Genomic DNA, 11857 nt, shown 5'->3' on the forward strand with positions numbered 1-11857 from the left:
AGAGAAGGATACAGATATTTTTGAGGTTTTATTTTTAGTCATTTTAGGATATTTTTTTCTTTGTATTTTTAGATCCCACATCTTGCCCTTCTGCTAACTTCCACCTGCTTGAAGGTGCATCCGAGGTGATTTTTGCAAATGTATCAGCTTTTTCCAAAGGACTTCTTCTGTGGAAATGGAACCATTCTTCCTCTGACTGGCAAGAAATTCTGCTCATAACAGAAGGTCAGATAGGCCCGGTGGACACTGCATTCACAAACTGTTTCTATATATCTGGAAACGATCTTGCTATCCAGAAGGCTGACAAAGTGCTCACTGGATTTTACAAGCTTACCTATGGCCTTAAAGAAATTTGTGTGCAGCACTTTTACCTTGAAATTCTGGGTAAGACTTTTTATTTGTTTGTTTAATTTGTCCTTCAGGAGAAAGAATAAAGGCTCCTTGGGGTGGCTTACAAATAATTAATTTTGCAGTTCCCTGCCCTCAGGCTTACAACCTAAAGAAGACGTGGCACATAAGGAAAAGGGAACAGTAGTGGGAAAGGGATTCAGTCTGGTGTAGTATGGCTGCTGTTCACTTCCTTGAAGGCCAGGAGCAATAGCATAGAATCATAGAATAATAGAGTTGAAAGAGACCACATGGGCCATCTAGTCCAACCCCCTGCCATACAGAAAAAGCACAATAAAGCCTCCCTGACAGAAGATCATCCATCCAGTAGGAACATGACAGAAAGGGCTCTCACCAACCACTAGGCCAAGGCTGAACATTATTTATTTGATTATCTAAACAATTACCATCCGTTCAGCCTCACATCGATACCAGGCAAGATTCTGGAAAAGATCATTAAGGAAGTGGTCTGCAAACACTTAGAAAAGAATGCGGTCATCGCTAGCAGTCAATATGGTTTTGTCAAAAACAAGTCATGCCAGACTAATCTGATCTCTCTCTTTTTTATTTGACAAATTTACAAGCTGGGTCAATGCAGGAAATGCCATGGATGTAGTGGCCTTTGACAAGGTCCCTCATGACCTTCTGGCAAACAAACTAGCCAAATGTGGGCTAGGCAAAACTCGGTTAGGTGGATCTATAATTGGCTAAGTGAAGGAACCAGAGGGTGCTCACCAATGCGTTTTCTTCATCCTGGATAGAAGTGACAAGTGGAGTGCACTAAGCAAGGTTCTGTCCTGGGCCCGGTTCTGTTCAACATCTTTATTAATGACTTAGATGAAAGGTTAGAAGGCATGATCATCAAGTTTGCAGACAACACCAAATTGGGAGGGATGGCTAATACTCCAGAAGACAGAAACAGGATTCAAAACTATCTTAACAGATTATAGAAATGGGCCAAAACTAACAAAATGAAGTTCAACAGGGGTAAATGTAAGATATTCCACTTAGGCAGAAAAAATGGAAATCAAAGATACAGAATGGGGGATGCCTGGCTCGACAGCAGTACGTGGGAAAAGGTCTTGCAGTCCTCATGGACAACAAGTTAAACATGAGCCAACAATGTGATGTGGCAGCTAAAAAGGCCAACAAGATTTTGGCCTGCATAAATACAAGTCTAGTGACTAGATCCAGGGACGTCCTGCTACCCCTCTATTCTGCCTTGGTCAGACTACATCTGGAATACTATGTCTAATTCTAGGCACTGCAATCGAAGGGGGATGTTGACAAGCTGGAAACTGTCCAGAGGAGGGTGACTAAAATGATCAAAAGTCTGGAGAACAAGCCCTATGAGGAGCGGCTTAAAGAGCTGGGCATGTTTAGCCTACAGAAGAGAAGGCTGAGAGGAGACATGATGAGGGCCATGTATCAATAGGTGAGGGGAAATCATAGGGAGGAGGGAGCAAGCTTGTTTTCTGCTGCCCTAGAGCAGAACAATGCCTTCAAACTTCAGGAAAGGAGATTCCACCTGAACATTAGGAAGAACTTCCTAATTCTGAGAGTTGTTCAGCAGTGGAACTCTCTGCCCCGGAGTGTGGTGGAGGCTCCTTCTTTGGAGGCTTTTAAACTGGATGACCATCTGTTGGGGTGCTTTTAATACAATTTTCTTGCTTCTTGGCAGAAGGTTGGACTGGATGGCCCACGAGGTCTCTTCCAACTCTAGGATTCTATGATTCTATGACAGAAAATTTAGTATCAGATGTAGAAATTATGTGGAAAGATTAGAGATAGGTTATTATACCCCTGTTCAAATTGCACTTAGCCATGAAGCTATATGATTGGGCCAGTTATTTCCTCAGACTTAAAGAAAGGCAATTGAAACCCCGTCTTGGAATAACCTTGCCAAGAAAACTCTTTTGATATTTACACCTTAAGTTTGAGTCACCTTGAAGGTACATAACCACCCTTTTTTATAAGCATGTGCAAGCTAACTCTATCTCCTTTTCCATTTTAGGTTCAAAACACACCAATTTGATAGGTATTATAATTTTAGTAGTAGTAGTAGTAGGAGTCATCGTAGTCATCATCGCCGCCATAGGAATCTATATACAGAAAAAGAAGAAGAAACAAAAAGAGTCTGCAACTGAAAATGAGTATCTGTGACATAAATATGAAGGCTGCAAGGAACTGTAATTGATGGTGTAACGAAAAACTAATTGTAATGGAGTTTTTGTCTATGTTTATTAATGTTGATGTATGGCAAGGGCAGGGTGCCCCTGGTGGCACAGTATGTTAAAGCGCTGAGCTGCTGAACTTGCAGACCAAAAGGTCCCAGGTTCAAATCCCGGGAGCGGAATGAGCACATGCTGTTAGCCCCAGTTCCTGCCAATCTAGCAGTTCGAAAACATGCAAATATGAGGAGATCAATAGGTACTGCTCCGGCAGGAAGGTAACAGCGCTCCATGCAGTCATGCTGGCCACATGACCTTGTAAGTGTCTATGGACAACGCCGGCTCTTTGGCTTAGAAATGGAGATGCGCACCAACCCCCAGAGTCAGTCACAACTGGACTTAACGTCAGGGGAAACCTTTACCTTTACTATGGCAAGGGCAAGCAGGAGTGCGCTACATTGGGTTGGTCGTTATATCACCATGGTTACGTAGCCTTTTGCAGTAGTATCCAATTTAGAGTGTTTAGCTAGAGAAAAGGGCGGAGCTAGCTGAGAAGAAAAAGAGGGAACTATTTGAAAATTATTCAGTCTCTCGGGGGGGGGGGGGAACTAGAGGGAAGAGGATCCATGTTTAAGATTGTGCCTTCATTTGTAATATGAAATAAAAAGAGACGAATTTGAGTCTAAATCCCCAGTCAGGGGAAACTGAGAGACAGAGAGTCCTTTGAGACTAAGTTTTCAGTTGGAATATTGATGGAAAATAGTGACTTTAAGATATAAGTTATCCAGTCAGAAAGGCTGAGGAGAAAAATATATTATAAAGAGAAGAAAGTTGCCTAACAAAGTTGAAATAAATTGGACTGTTCTGAAAGTTATATGATATCAGTTTTATGTATCCAAAACAGTGAAAGATAATAATAACATCCAAGTGGAACTGAAGTAAAGTGCTTTGTAACAAATATGCTTAATATGCAAAAGAAACCACGAATAAACATTTCTTTATTTCAACTTATATATGAAAGTCTCGTGTCAAGTTACAGGTCTGAGGCTGCATATCTGAAAGCCAGCCAAAGATTAGATTGATGGTATTATTTCTTTATAGATGGATAAACTCAGGATACACAATAGCAATCTGCCATAAGAATGAAAAATTGACATCTTGTCAATGTTTAAGGAAAGCTGTGCTCATTTTTGCAGAGGAAGACTTAGCAAAGGAAGGCTCTCAAAGAAAGAGGGAGCAATACCAGTTTCACAGCCAAGGGGCCACCACCGAAAAGGCCCTGTCCCTTGTCCCCACCAATCACACCTGTGACGGCAGTGGGACCGAGAACAGGGCCTCCCCGGTAGACTTTAGTGATCTAGCTGGCTCATAGGCTCATGCATTTGGACAGGTAAGCTGGACCAAAACCATTTAGGGATTTATAAGCCAAAGCTAGCACTTTGAATTCTGCTTGGTAGCAGACTGGCAGCCAGTGGAGCTGTGACAACAGGGGGATTGTATGCCCCCTGTATGTCACTCTGGTGAGCAACCTGGCTGCCGCCCATAGGACTACTAAAAGCTTCCGAACAGTCTTCAAAAGTAATCCCACATAGAGTGCATTGCAGTAGTCTAAACAAAATGTGCTGAAAGCATGGACCACTGTGGCCAAGTCCGGCTTCTCAAGATAAGGGCGCAGCTGGTGCTAAGTTTTAAATGTGTGAATGCTCCCCTGGCCACCGCCAAAACCTGAGATTCCAGTTTCGGCAATGAGTCCAGGAGAATTCCCAAGCTGTGAACCTGTGTCTTCAGGGGGAGTGCAAACCCGTTCAGTACAGGCTGTAACCGTATACCCCCATCAGCGTTACAACTGACCTCTGTCTTGTCTGGATTCAACTTCAATTTGTTCCCCTTCATCCAGACCATCACAGTTGTCAAGCACCTCTGTACCTGGGGTCATGTTAAAATTTCTCAGGTCAAAAAGGGTCATGAGTGGAAAAAGTTTAAGAACACAAGGTTATGTCCCTGTAGGGAGCAGAATTCATGAAGCACGTTTCTTTGATTTGTTGAAACAGGCTTGACAACATAGGAATAATTAATTAATGGTGAATCTATCAGGAAAACTGACCCAATTTTATGTCAAGTTGTTATTAGAATGTAGCTATCCCAGTGTGATGTTGATTGTTACCAAGTTTTTTGTGCCAGCCAATAGAAGAGAATAGTTCATTTCTGTATTTGGGAAAAATCACTCAAATAGGCCATGCTCAGATTTGACCAATTCACTGGCCAACACATATTTTGGTGTGTTAAACCTGCTTCTGGGTATATTTGACCTCCTGTTTAAAAAATGACACCAGTTTTCCTATCAGCTCTAGTTATTGAGATACAGAACTTATACCACTGTTCATCTGCACTCCCACTGAAAGTCATGATAACCATATCTAAGAAACTAAAGCTGATGGGTCTATCCAAAGCTGTGTTGGGCTGTGTTATTTCTTAATTTATTCAGTATGTGGTGAATTTTAACTTGCTAGGTCTCTGTACTGTAAAAATAAGTATTGTTGTTGCTGCTTATTAATTGTTGTAGCTCCATTGGTGCATATTACCAGGGCAGTCTGGATGGGGGCTATTTGCAGTGAGGATCTGTCCCTTCATTTTCCACGCTTTCTGCTTCTGGTACCTACATTAAGAAGTAATGTCCAAAAACATGTCAATTTCATTAACTGAGCTATACCAGCATTTATTTTCTTAGTGATTATTTGTTTTTATGTTCATTAACTTCTTAGAATGTACAATATTTGGATAAAATACAACAGCCATTGACTTGGTACAAATAACATTTAAAACAGCAGCAACAGCAGCAGCAGCAACAACAACTTGATTTTGTGGAACTGGGCAGAGCCATGAAGTCCTATCTGGCTTTGAATATTCTCCACAAGCCTCAGAAATCACCTCAAGTTCCAGAATTACTGTCCTCTCCCCAAATAAAAAATGAATTAATTTCTTTCAAAATCTGCCAGCTAGAGATCCGAGCATTTTGTTTCCTATGTATGAATGATTGCATAGTGCTGCTGTTCTCCGTTCTTCAGTGCTGTTATCTGCTGGCACCAGCAGGGGACGACCAAAGCACACTGATGCTGAACTTCAGATTGGTCAATCTTGGAGACTTTTTTAAAAACCATTGGTTTATTTAATTGATGGAACCGAATCAAGACATGGCAACCTGAGGCAATAAAGCTGAAGGCACCACAACTGCTGCACCAAACAAGGTCAATAATCAAGGCTTGGCTACATTATTTTGCCATTCAAGGGAGAAAATCTAGGGAGTTACATACACACAATGATTGAACTTACTTTCTTTCCAAAGCAACAACAATTTGTGAATTTTAAATGTCTTGTCCTGTCTTTCCGATCTCAGAGTACACACATTTATGAGCAATTCCATGTATAGGTCTGCATTTAAAACACACATGTTATCATTGTGTGCCTTCAAGTTGTTTCTGACTTACGGCAAATCTATCATGCAATGAGTGGGTTTCCATGACCCAGTAGGAAATCGAACCTTGGTCTTCAAAGTCACTCAAACCACTACACAATGCTGGGACTATATACATAGTCCAAAACAGAAAAAAAGATGAATGGGCTGATACGAACATAAAAGTGGAATTTGAAAATGCTGAGCTTAGTACCTGACATATGCTCCTCAACTGCAATAGAGAAGGTCTTCATATCTGATGGGTCAGGGACCTGATTGCGGTCAAAAACTGGAATTGGTTGAAATGTGGAACCAGGGTTATTTGAGTGTTTTAAACTTTAGCTAAAGTTTACATTTTTTTTGCTTTTGAGAACACTGTGTTCAAAACAGGAACGTGGAAAAGAGACAGGACAGTGCCCCTGAATTCAGAAGAAGGTCATGCTAACTATTTGAGGACTATGTTGTAAAGTGTGGGTTGTATTATGCTATGTCTATTTATGCTGTTTTATTAATTTTATTGAGTTTGTTTTTGATCTGTTATATGTTGTTATTGGTTTTTGGCATTGAATGTTTGCTACTGTGTTTTTTATTGTAAGCCGGAGATAGGGCAGGTTAAAAATATAGCATCATCATCATCATTATTATTATTATTATTATTATTATTATTATTATTATTATTATTATTATTAAATGAGAGACAGCAAAGGCTCTATGACAAAGGAGGGACAGCTTTTCCCTCCCTACTTCTAAGCAGGCAAAGGATGTCTCCTCCTCCAAGGCAAGATTCCAGCTTCTTTCTCCTCCTTACGTCCTGCTTCTAATCGGGTAGAGAAATGGTTTCCTTCCAGCAACACCAAGATCACAGTTTAGAATGAGATTTTAATTTATTCATTCATTCTTTTATGGAGAAATGTCATAAATTTGAAATGTTTTAAATTGGCTTAATTCAGATAATCTGTATAAGGTCGTCTGTGCGTGTGTTTGTGCGTGTGTGTGTGTGTGTGTGTGTGTGTGATACAGGTCAGGAAAGTAATGATGAACAAATGGGGAAGGTGGAGTTGCTCCCAGAACACCAACTGGAGAACCGACTCCTTATAGTGCACTGCGTTCTGCTTGAGAGCCCTTTAACAGCCATGAATTAATGAATATTTTTATTTCAGTTAATGCCCAGCATTCAAATAAACAGTAAAAGGTAAATTAAACAAATGTTTAGGCATTAGAATACACTGGGTTGTTGTGAGTTTTTCGGGTTGTGGCGCAGGCTGGTAAACAGCTGCTGCAATAAATCACTCTGACCATGAGGTCATGAGTTCGAGGCCAGCCTGTGATGGGGTGAGCACCCGTCAATTAAAAAATAAAATATAACCCCTGCTCGTTGCTGACCTAGCAACCCGAAAGATAGTTGCATCTATCAAGTAGGAAATAAGATACCACTTATAAAAGTGGGGAGGCAAGTTTAACTAATTTACAACATTGGAATGAGGAAGTGAGGAAGTGCCATCAGAGTGGATGATGAAGCAGCTGCTCCCCGCTGTGGCCAGAATCGAACATCCCCTCAGGAGAAGGTTAAATTGCCTCTGCATCTGTCTGTCTGTTGTCTCTGTCTCGGTTCAATGTGTTTATGGGCACTGAATATTTGCCCTATATGTACATAATGTGATCCACCCTGAGTCCCCTTCTGGGTGAGAAGGGCGGAATATAAATACTGTAAATAAATAAATAAAATAAATATTCCAGAAACATTCTCTCCTGACGTTTCACCCACATCTATGGTAGGCATCCTCAGAGGTTGTGAGGTATACTGGAAAACGAAGCAAGGGAGGTTTATATATCTGTGGAAGGTCCAGGGTGGGAGAAAGAACTCTTGTCTGTTGGAGGCCAGTATTAATGTTGTAATTAATCACCTTGATTAGCATTAATGGCATTGCCAGCTTCATGGTTTGGCTTCTTTTTGCCTGGGGGAATCCTTTGTTCGGAGGTGTTAGCTGGCCCTGATTGACTGATGTCTGGAGTTCCTCTGTTTTCAGAGTGTTATTCTTTATTTACTGATCTGATTTTAGAGTTTTTTAAATACTGGTAGCCATATTTTGTTCATTTTCGTGGTTTCCTCCTTTCTGTTGACATTGTCCACATCTTGTGGATATAATGGCTTCTCTGTGTAGTCTGACATGATAGTTGTTAGAGCGGTCCAGCATTTCTGTGTTCTCAAATAATACTCTGTTTCCAGGGTGGTTCATCAAGTGCTCTGCTATGGCTGACTTCTCTGGTTGAGTTAGTCTGCAGTGCCTATGTTTTTTGCTTCGTGTCTGGGCCATGCTGCATTTGGTGGCCTCTATGTAGACTTGTCCATAGCTGCATGGTATACGATAGACTCCTGCAGAGGTGAGAGGATCCCTCTGGTCCTTTGCTGAACATAGCATTTGTTGGATTTTCTTGGTGGGTCTGTAGATAGTTTGTAGGTTGTTTCTTCATTAGCTTCTCTATGCGATTAGTGGTTCCTTTGATGTATGGTAAGAACACTTTTCCTCTGGGTGGATGTTTGTGTTTACTCCCATGGCTTGTTCTTGGCCTTGAAGCTCTTCTAATGTCTGTGGTGGAGTCTCCATTGGCCTGTAGAGCCCAGTTTAGGTGGTTTAGTTCACCTTGGAGGAGGTGGAGTTTGCAGATTCTTTTTGCACATTCTGCAAGGGTTTTGATTGTGCTTCTTTTTTTACTTGGGTGATGGTTGGAGTTTTTATGACGGTATCTATCCATGTGTGTAGGTTTCTTTGACAACACGTTAAAATAAAGCTTTTATAAGCAGAGTTGAGATACAATATTATAAGAGTTAAAACAGTACTAAATATTTGCATGTTTAAATAACAATGATAAAAGTAAAGATAAAATAATAAAACCTTTTAAGACTGTGACAGCATCGTACACCATCAAGCTGTTGCTGTTTCACAAAAGCTAGCAACTTCAGTGGTAATTTCAGATTTGTCAGCCATATGATAATACAAAACCTTTGTGTCTTAACCTAAAGAATCCTGGAATTTATAGTTTGGTGAGTCCCTTAGAATTTCCTGAACTATAGTTCAAGGGTTACTAAGTAGCAGATTAATTCTTTAAACTAGAGATATAGCAATTAAAATGGAACTTTAAAAAACTATATTGTACGGCTACAGTTCTGGTTTCACCCCTAAGCATTTATTGTCAAAGAAAGTGAATAGAGAGAAAGGAAATGAGAGTTGAGCTAGAAAGAGAGATATTTTTTAAAAATGGTTACAGGTTGCTAAGAAACAATGTTTAGTAAGGGCTCTGTCTGTTTATTAAAGGGTTACTTTTTAGGTTTAGTAAAAAACATACTTTCATAGTTGTGTTATGTGGGCTGACAACTGGCATGGGACTTTTCTGAACAGCTATGTTATGTTGTTGATCACCATGGGAAAGTAACACTTCCCTTGGCCTGTGCAAGTTTGATCAAAGTGAAATTTTTATGGTTAAAAAGTGTCACTGAAATAAGCTGGCAATAAGCATTTTACAAATATCTTCCAAAGCTGGATAATAAATTCAGCCAATAATAAATTTTTACTACAGAGTGTGGCTGTATTGTAAAGGGGCTTCAACATATCAGTAGCTTGGAGCCAAACTATGTTTTACATTTGCTACGGCCCCTTCTTACACTGCCATATAATCCATATTATCAATGCAGATAATCTCATAATCTGTGTTGAACTAGATTATGTGAGTCTACATAGCCATTTAACCAACTTCCAAGCAAATAATGTGGATTTTATATGGCAGTGTAGAAGGGCCTCTATTGCAGTTTGAGAGCTACATAATTTCTTTGCCATTTGGACTACATTGTAACTTAGTGTATATTATTTAAGCTCTTTGTTGCATTTTTTTTAAAAAAAAAAGTAGTGAAAAACACAAACTCTTACTATCCTGATTTGACAAGGACACCCCAGTTAATCCTTGGTCATTTCATTTTTTTTTCTGACAGCTTTTAACATGCAGCAGTTATTCTTTCCTCCTCCCACTTTCTCCCTTTGTCCTCATGTTACTTCAAATGTTGCAAACTGACTTCAAAGTGCAAAAGTAGTTCCCATTCCATGAACTCTGCAGAGGGGAGAGGAGCACAGGGAGCGAAATCTTTCCCCAAGGATCCTTCCACACGTCAGATAACCTAGAATTTCAAGGCAGATAATCCACAAAATTTGCTTTGATCTGAGTCCACACTGCCATATAATCAATATCTGAGTCCACACTGACAGTTCAATGTGAATCTTATACAGCAGTGTGGAAGGGGCCTTAGACTCAGGCAAAAGCAGTTTAGGCTCCTTCTACACTGCCATATAATCCAGATTATCAAAGCAGATAATCTGGATTTTAAATGGAAGTGTAGATGGGGCTCCAGAACCTTCCACACAGCTATGTAGCCCAGTATATCAAGGCACACTGCTATACAGGCCCGTAGACAGGATTTTGATTTGGGAGGGGCTGGGATTTTTGGTTGGGGGGGGCTGAGTCTGGGTGAGACAGGATCTACCCTAGCAAAGCTTTTGTATCGTTATCCCAATACCCCCATGCATATGAGATATATTGAGCATGGTGATCAGATCATGATATGAATAAACATAACAGTTGAAATAATAAATGTAAGGCTTTTTCACAGACCACCCTGTTCGAGGCCAGCCCGTGGCGGGGTGAGCACCCGTCAATTAAAAAATAAAAAATAGCCCCTGCTCGTTGCTGACCTAGCAACCCGAAAGATAGTTGCATCTATCAAGTAGGAAATAAGGTACCACTTATAAAATGAGGAGGCAAATTTAACAAATTTATGACGTTGGAATGAGGAACTGCCATCACAGTGGATGATGAAGCAGCTTCTCCCCCCTGTGGCCAGAATTGAACATCCCCTCAGGAGAAGGTTAAATTGCCTCTGCGTCTGTCTCTGTCCTGTTCTATGTGTATGGCACTGAATGTTTGCCTTATATGTGTACAATGTGATCCGCCCTGAGTCCCCTTCGAGGTGAGAAGGGCGGAATATAAATACTGTAAATAAATAAATAAAATCCAGTTTAAAGCAGAAAACCTGGGATCAGCTCCTGGGATATAGGGCCTGTCTGGAAGAACCCTCCAGTCTCCTCCTCTGTTCTGTTTGTTCTTCCTTGTGTTTCTCGGGCCCTTTCCACATTGCCCCTATATCTCAGAGGCCTCACATTGCTTGGTTCTCAATATCTACCTCTCCAGCACGTCCATGTCCCAACAGCCAATAGTAAGTTTTTGCCATTTACTACATACACATTGGGTGTATGCTGTTGTCAGCATACACCTAATGAGGAACCAACATGTATAACCTGGCAACATAATCCTGTTATTCCCTGGCACAAAACCTATCTGCACAAATGGCCACACAACAAGGTCTGACTAATTACAGTAATGATGACATTCTGTTCCTGGTTTGAAAGTGTCTGTTCCTGTTTCATTGTGTACTACTTAATGTGAAAGTACTTGTTGCACCCCAGGAATTTCATTATTTTTCCTGCCACAAACTTCATCAAACAGGTAAAAGATGAAGTTCTTCCCAGGACAAAGTTTTTGCTTTCTACTCAAGTGTCACTTTCTGTTTAGAAACTGACCAATCAGGAACAAACATCCAAAACCCATGAACAAACCCAGATAAAATGTTCTATGATTTCCAATTGCAGGGACATACAGACATGCGAAGATCCGGATATTCAGCTAAAAACCGTGATATTCCCGCACCTGGAAATCTCATGTTTTTTGTCTTTTGTAGTAATTGCTTCCAGGTTTACAGGGAATGATGTCTGGTCACCCTCCTGTTTGCTGTGGGAACTCCTGG

The sequence above is a fragment of the Anolis carolinensis genome, chromosome 2 (genome assembly GCF_035594765.1).
Source record: "Anolis carolinensis isolate JA03-04 chromosome 2, rAnoCar3.1.pri, whole genome shotgun sequence".
Classification (NCBI taxonomy): domain Eukaryota; kingdom Metazoa; phylum Chordata; class Lepidosauria; order Squamata; family Dactyloidae; genus Anolis; species Anolis carolinensis.